The sequence below is a fragment of the Buteo buteo genome, chromosome 3 (assembly GCF_964188355.1).
Source record: "Buteo buteo chromosome 3, bButBut1.hap1.1, whole genome shotgun sequence".
In the NCBI taxonomy this organism is placed as follows: domain Eukaryota; kingdom Metazoa; phylum Chordata; class Aves; order Accipitriformes; family Accipitridae; genus Buteo; species Buteo buteo.
The window spans coordinates 32,848,894-32,855,024 of record NC_134173.1 but is presented as its reverse complement, the minus strand read 5'-3'; the positions used below and the strand labels follow the sequence as shown (position 1 = coordinate 32,855,024).

Genomic DNA, 6,131 nt, shown 5'->3' with positions numbered 1-6,131 from the left:
AACTAAGGAAATTAAATTCTTGAGCATAAACCATGTGTGCCAAGGTTGTAAGAATGATATAGAAGATAACCACTGTATACCAGTGCCTTACAGTATCACCATAACTTCAGGGCTGTCATTTGCTTTCTGAGTGTATACCTCTTTCTGACAGTACATGCAAGCTGTGCTGAAGCAGCACTGCTTATCTTGTTATGTGCACTGTGTGACTCTAAAACCGTCATTTTAGCCTGATTAAAATGCAACATAAGAAAAATTTATTTCCACACTTGGCACTCCTAGACCTAAAATGATGTGTACTGAAATACAGATGTGCCTTATTACTTCTACATGAACTGATGTCTTAGAACAAAGATGAAAGAATATTGAAATTATATCTCAAATTCCTGCTATCCTAAACTGTAACTTCCTTCTCTGCATTGTACAGGTTTGTCTTAGGCAGATGGCATTCTGGCTTTTCTATTTCAGTTCATGCAAACTGCATATTTTCACAAGATTTATATTAAGGTCTTAGACAAAGACTTGATAAAACATCAATGATTTAATTTTATTAATTATTCACAAGTATTTTAATGAAATTTCATTTAGGTGATTACTGATAGGCACTAATAATCTGATGTTTCTCTCATTTAAGCAGTAGTTCAAAATCAAACCAGCTCATTAATAACCAAAATTTACCTTCTGGTCATGTTTTCAAAGGCTACTTAGAGGACATTTCATAAGGCCCAAACAGGTATGCTTGGTTTTCCCACCTTGTTCAGAGGGCATCAGTAACTGATCCAGACTTGGGGTTAGACCACTAAGAAATGTACCAGCAAGCCTTCTCAGAATTTTTCTTCTATCCTTATCCTACATAAACACCCTAATCATGATATATTATCACTAAAAGCTAGACAATACTGAATTATTTTCTGCCCAACAAGCAAAAATAGATGACAGACTAATAGTTAGGACACTCCTTAAGTCCTCTCTAAATCTATGCCTGTTTTAAACACAGATTTCCATAGTCAAACTGCTGATCATTTTTTATGTCTGTGGAAAGTTTCTGTCCATCCTATGTATGGAGAATCCAGACAACCAACACAAAATAGAAAATAATGAACTCCACTGTGGAAGCTGGGAGAGTAAAAATTGCATAATGCCGTATCGAATTGCTATCAGCCAAAAAACACTGCTGAATCTGGACCTGTGTATGCTACTTCCTCCAAATATGGTAGCTTCTTCAAAAGGGAGGTTAAGCAGCAAATGCAGAAAGCTGATACAGGAAGCCTCTGGTCTTACCAGTACATCATCAGTGCCAGAGAAATGGCTTCACAACTGTCATGTCAGGAATATGAATGAATGGTATCTGTGCAGTCACTAGAAGTGAGACTAACCACAAAAGTGTCAGCATAGTAAGTCAGATTCAGTCGAAAGCTTTATTTTCATCATTTTCCTCAAAAGATTTGGGCTCTTTGGAAGTTTCTTAGATTTTGCTTCTTTTAAACACGAAGAAAAACATGCATCTCCTAGAACTGCCTGTTTCTCTGATAACAAGAAACCATTGAATTCAGACTACTTCAAATACACTCTTCTAGTGATGACCTGCATCTAGCCAGGTATTACAATCTACTAATTTAGATACATATACACAACGTTACTCTTACCACGTCTTCCCATCACCTTGCCTTCCCCACTGACTAGTCTAATCATTTCTTGGTCAGATGGCTCCAGTCTCTCCAGGGGATGGGACCACCTTTCAGCTTTTCATTCAGTGTTTACAGCACAGAAAATGCACTAGAAATAAAAAAAAAAAATTCATTTAAATCATCTTCTATACTCCTAAACCACCTCAAGGGGAAAAATACTACAAATATTGAAATTCAGCATTAGACAAATGACATGCTTTCCTGTTCGTATGCAAAGGTTCACTAGCTCTCTAAAGAAAATGCATCTGACAGAGATCCTAAGCACCAGCAGAACCACCACAAACACGAGTCTGCCAAAGTTCTTGCAGAAGACAGGATAGCGAGAAGCTACCTGTTCTGCTTTCCATAGCCTAACTTTCTCCTCCCCGGTCTTCTTGATACCTGGGGCTTGTGTTTTTTCTGGATTACAATCGGTGAGGCACAGCAGATCTCCCTGAGCTGCCCTGCTCACTGCAGCTGGGTAGCAGCCCTGTGACTCCTTGGTGGGCTGTTAAGAGAGCTCACCCAAGGACTGAGGTCTCCCGGGGAAGCTCACTCCTGCCAGTTCTCCAGACAGGCTGCTAAGGCCAGGAGGGCAGACCACACAGGCTGCTGCAACCACTGCCACAGCAAACATTGCCACTCTTGCAACACACTAGATTCCCATGCCTGGGGAGCTGCTGGTGTAAATAGTCAGTTGGTTTTCATCCTAAGACCCTACCTCAGCAAAACATTTATACATAAAGAAAGAAGTGCACACTTACACACTTTGCTATGCTGCAAAGCAACACATTAAAGACTTGTTCAATTAGAGATTTACTTAGAAGTAGGTTAAAGTTTCAAGCATTTGAATTTCTTTCTGGAAAAATTAAAACTCAGAAAACAGAGAAAACACCAGAGGAAAAAAAAAAAAATCCATAAAAATACACACAAAGACCTTTTCGTCCAACCAGAATCTTGCAGTAATTATTTCAATACTGATTTAAATACTTCACTGGATATTGGGAATTGGTGTGAGTATGCAGTTGGTCCGTTAAGCTTTAATTTGTGAAAAATTAAATGCCTTTAGGATGAATACCCTAAAAAGCCCTGGTTATTTTGCAGCCTCAAAATAAAATAGCTCTTCATCTGTCCCAAGTACTCCTTGAACATCTTGGGTGAGCTGAAAGCAAGCCTCTTACTTGTTTTTTTACTCCTGGCATTTATAAGAGGAGACAAAAATCAAAATACTGATGTTACTTAACAATTTATGGTTTTACTTATCATAGACTTGAAAGTATCTTGTATTTGCTATATGAGCTCTTTCATTCTTATATATTTGTCTTATCATATACCACACATCATTTCATGGCTACAACAGCACATGGAATCCACAAATATCATAAACCATTGCTCTTTGCCTGCAAACTGATGTGTGCCAACTACAGCGTATAAGATAATGAAACACTTCACATATTATTGGCAAAGTATATGAGCTGTTAAATATGGGACCTCACAGTCTTACAGCCAAACACCTGGCAAAGTTCAAATGAATTCCACAGGTTTGGTAAAAGCTCATTTTTCGTCACTTACTCCGTGTCTACTCAGAGGCATTTTGGTTGTATAAAAGTCAAATATTTATAGTTCAGTGCCTGTGGAGGAGCATCATTCCCATCAGCCTCCCCAAATGAAAAGAAAACCAAAAAGCATCGCTTAACATTCTGCCAAAATAAGCCTTCCTTGGAGGCTGAAAAGGTTTGGCAAGAATGGCACCCCACAACCAGCATTTTCTCTCCTGTTTTTGCCCAGTCACTGAACTCAACTTGGATCACCAGAACATCACAAAAAAGGTCTTTCTAAACACCTTCTGTTCAAGGCAAAGCAGGAAGCTCTGTCATAAGTGAACCTGCTCATCGCTTCCTCTCTTCAGCTTAAGAAGTTCAGACAGCCTGGATGAGTCACAGAGAACTTAAAGATGACTTCTGGGGTATTCAGCCAAATAAATCCCTTGAAGCCTAACCATCTGTATGAGCATCTCTTCAATTAGGCCGTTTTTCTAACTTCAGAATGAACGTTACAAGGCTCCTTCATATATATGGACAGCCTGCTCTGCAGGATCAAGTGGTTCGAAATTCCCATTTGACTTCAAAAAGTCTGGTGAGTGCTCAACACAGCTTTTGTTTGCCAAATGCATACTCACTTATGTGAAGAGCATTCTTTTTCCAAACCAAACATTTCCAAGTCTATGGTATATTTTGCTGCACAGGTATGTTCACTCATAACCTACTGTCACCTTGAAAGCAACACACATGCCCATGCTGACAGAAATAAATTCTCAGATATCAGCTCATCTGCCATTACAGTTGCTTGTGATGCTGTCCTGGGAATCCTCTTTTCATAGTTCTATGATTTTAAGACATAACCTTGTACAGCATAATGCATTCTGTCAAAACTAATATCACAAAATCTTTTAAGAGATGGGACACTAGCGGATAGGAGATGCACAGAAGAACTGAATGGATCCATAGTGATCCAATGAACTCAGTGCTCCTGTCTAATCTACTTGAGCTCTGTAGGAGGATAACATCCAGCACACTCTTGGGGGTATTTAAAAGCCTAGTAAGAGTCTCAAAACATATAGCTGAGAAGGATCCAGTCCAAAACCAGGAAAGTCAAGCAAGGACAAAGGCATTCAGAACCTCTTGCATCTAGGACATTGGTTAAGACATGCGATAACCAAAGTTATTCCCATCTGACAGCTGTTCGGTAGCCTACACAAAATGAAATCGTGGTTTCAGTGCAGTTGGTAGACAGATGTTTACATTATAGATGGAACTACGTGGCAAGCTCAGCAGAGAAGCCAAGCAGTTTTCCTAGGTTAACACACCAGCGATAGCGGAAAAAGCATCCAAGTCCAATACTGCCCACCCTCACTTGCTGTTCATGGGGTCAGTCCAGGTCGCAGCCAAGAAGCTGTGCAGGAAGTGATTACACTTCTGCTATCTGTTCTGTTTGCAAATATAGGAGTCCAGACAATATAGCATTTCATGCAGATGCTAAATTAGCAATTGTAGGCGATTTTTAAGTAATACAAACCTCTCTCAAAAAAAAACCAAAAACAAAAAAACAAAAACAACTGCACATGACAATTGCTTATATTCCTTTAGCCCCTAAACAATTTTATACTGTAAACTGGCTTTGAAATATGAATAATCCCAAAATCTCAGTGGCCTTGGCCTCCTTGAGAGCCATTCTTGAAGTGTGGACTGCTCTTGACTTTTTCCCCAAAGAATGCACACAGCCAGCCGGCTGTTACAGCATGGGGCTGTGTTCTTCAGATGATTTTGCTCCCAAAACCCATGCATGCAGTCAATGCATCCGTTCTTTTAAGAATACTCAATGAGGGAAAACTGAAACACGCAAGGTTCAAAAGGGCAACGCAGTCAATTGCTACTGAAATTCAACATCCAAACTACTTGCTCTAATCCATTTGAGGGCTGCTTGTTGTCAGTTTGCCTTAAAGAAGGATGATTTGAGAACCCCTCTAATGAACAGAGCACTCGGTTTCCGTCACCGGCACCTACCCCTCTGTCACCATGAGATGACCCCTGTGCTGGTAGCTCTGCGCTCCCCGAAGAAGCCTGACGAATCCCTGCCAGTGCCAGGGCCCCGAGTGCTTGAATTCGGTGGCCTTGCCCAGCCTCACCAGGGACCACCCGTGGCCCAGGAGCCCCACTCCACCGCAGCTCGAAGCCGTTACTCCCTGCCAGAGTCTCCAGCCCCGCCACAGCCCTGCCCTGCCCTGCCCGGCCGTGGGCCCCATCACCCGGCGAGGCCGGTGGCCCATGCCTGGCCTCCGCCTGGCCATCGCGGGCTGCCTCCGACCCTGGCTCCCCTCACCGGCTCGGCCGCTGGCCCCCGCCCGCGGGCTGGCCCCGTCCCCACGGCTCGGCCGCTGGCCCAAACCCGCTGGCCCAGCTGCCTCCCCCGGAACACACCGCGAGGCAACGCAGCCCCCTGCGCTGCTCCCTGGGGCGGAAAGGCGGCACCGCCAGCGCCACGCTCGGCACAAGCGGCGGGGAGGGCGCTGCCCGGGCGGCCGCGCAGGGGCCGAGCGGGCAGCCGCGGCCCCGCCGAGCCGCCGCCGCCGCCAAGCCGTTGGACAGGGCGGCATCTAGCGGCCGCTGCCGGCGCCGCCGCTCCCGCAGGCAGGGGGCCCGGCGGCAGCTCCGGGCCGCGGCGGGGGGACGGGGCCGAGGCGCCGGGCTGGGGGAGCAGGTGGCGGCCTTCTGCCCCGCCGGCTGGGGTCGCTCGGTGGTCTCCCGCCTGGCGCGGGCGGCGTTTCAAGGCGCGGGTGCGATCGCTCTCCTTTCGGGTCATAATGCACCACAAAGCGTCGCTTCGTCCTTTTAATTAAAAGCGACGCAGGTACGAACGCGGCCCTCCCTCCCTCCCCCCCCCCCCCCGCGTCAGGTGCCTTTTCCAGGC

At 44.9% G+C, this 6,131-nt stretch overlaps 1 long non-coding RNA gene across 1 annotated transcript in view; it reads right to left on the bottom strand.

The window, feature by feature from the left end:
• LOC142029462 (uncharacterized) overlaps positions 1-5,376 on the bottom strand; it is a 9,244-nt gene extending 3,868 nt beyond the window's left edge. The window contains exons 1-2 of the long non-coding RNA XR_012649928.1: positions 5,228-5,376; positions 1,644-1,773 (exon numbers count right to left, since the gene is read on the bottom strand). This is a non-coding gene — a long non-coding RNA (uncharacterized LOC142029462). The remainder of the gene's footprint in view (positions 1-1,643; positions 1,774-5,227) is intronic.
• Between the last annotated feature and the right edge of the window lie 755 nt (positions 5,377-6,131).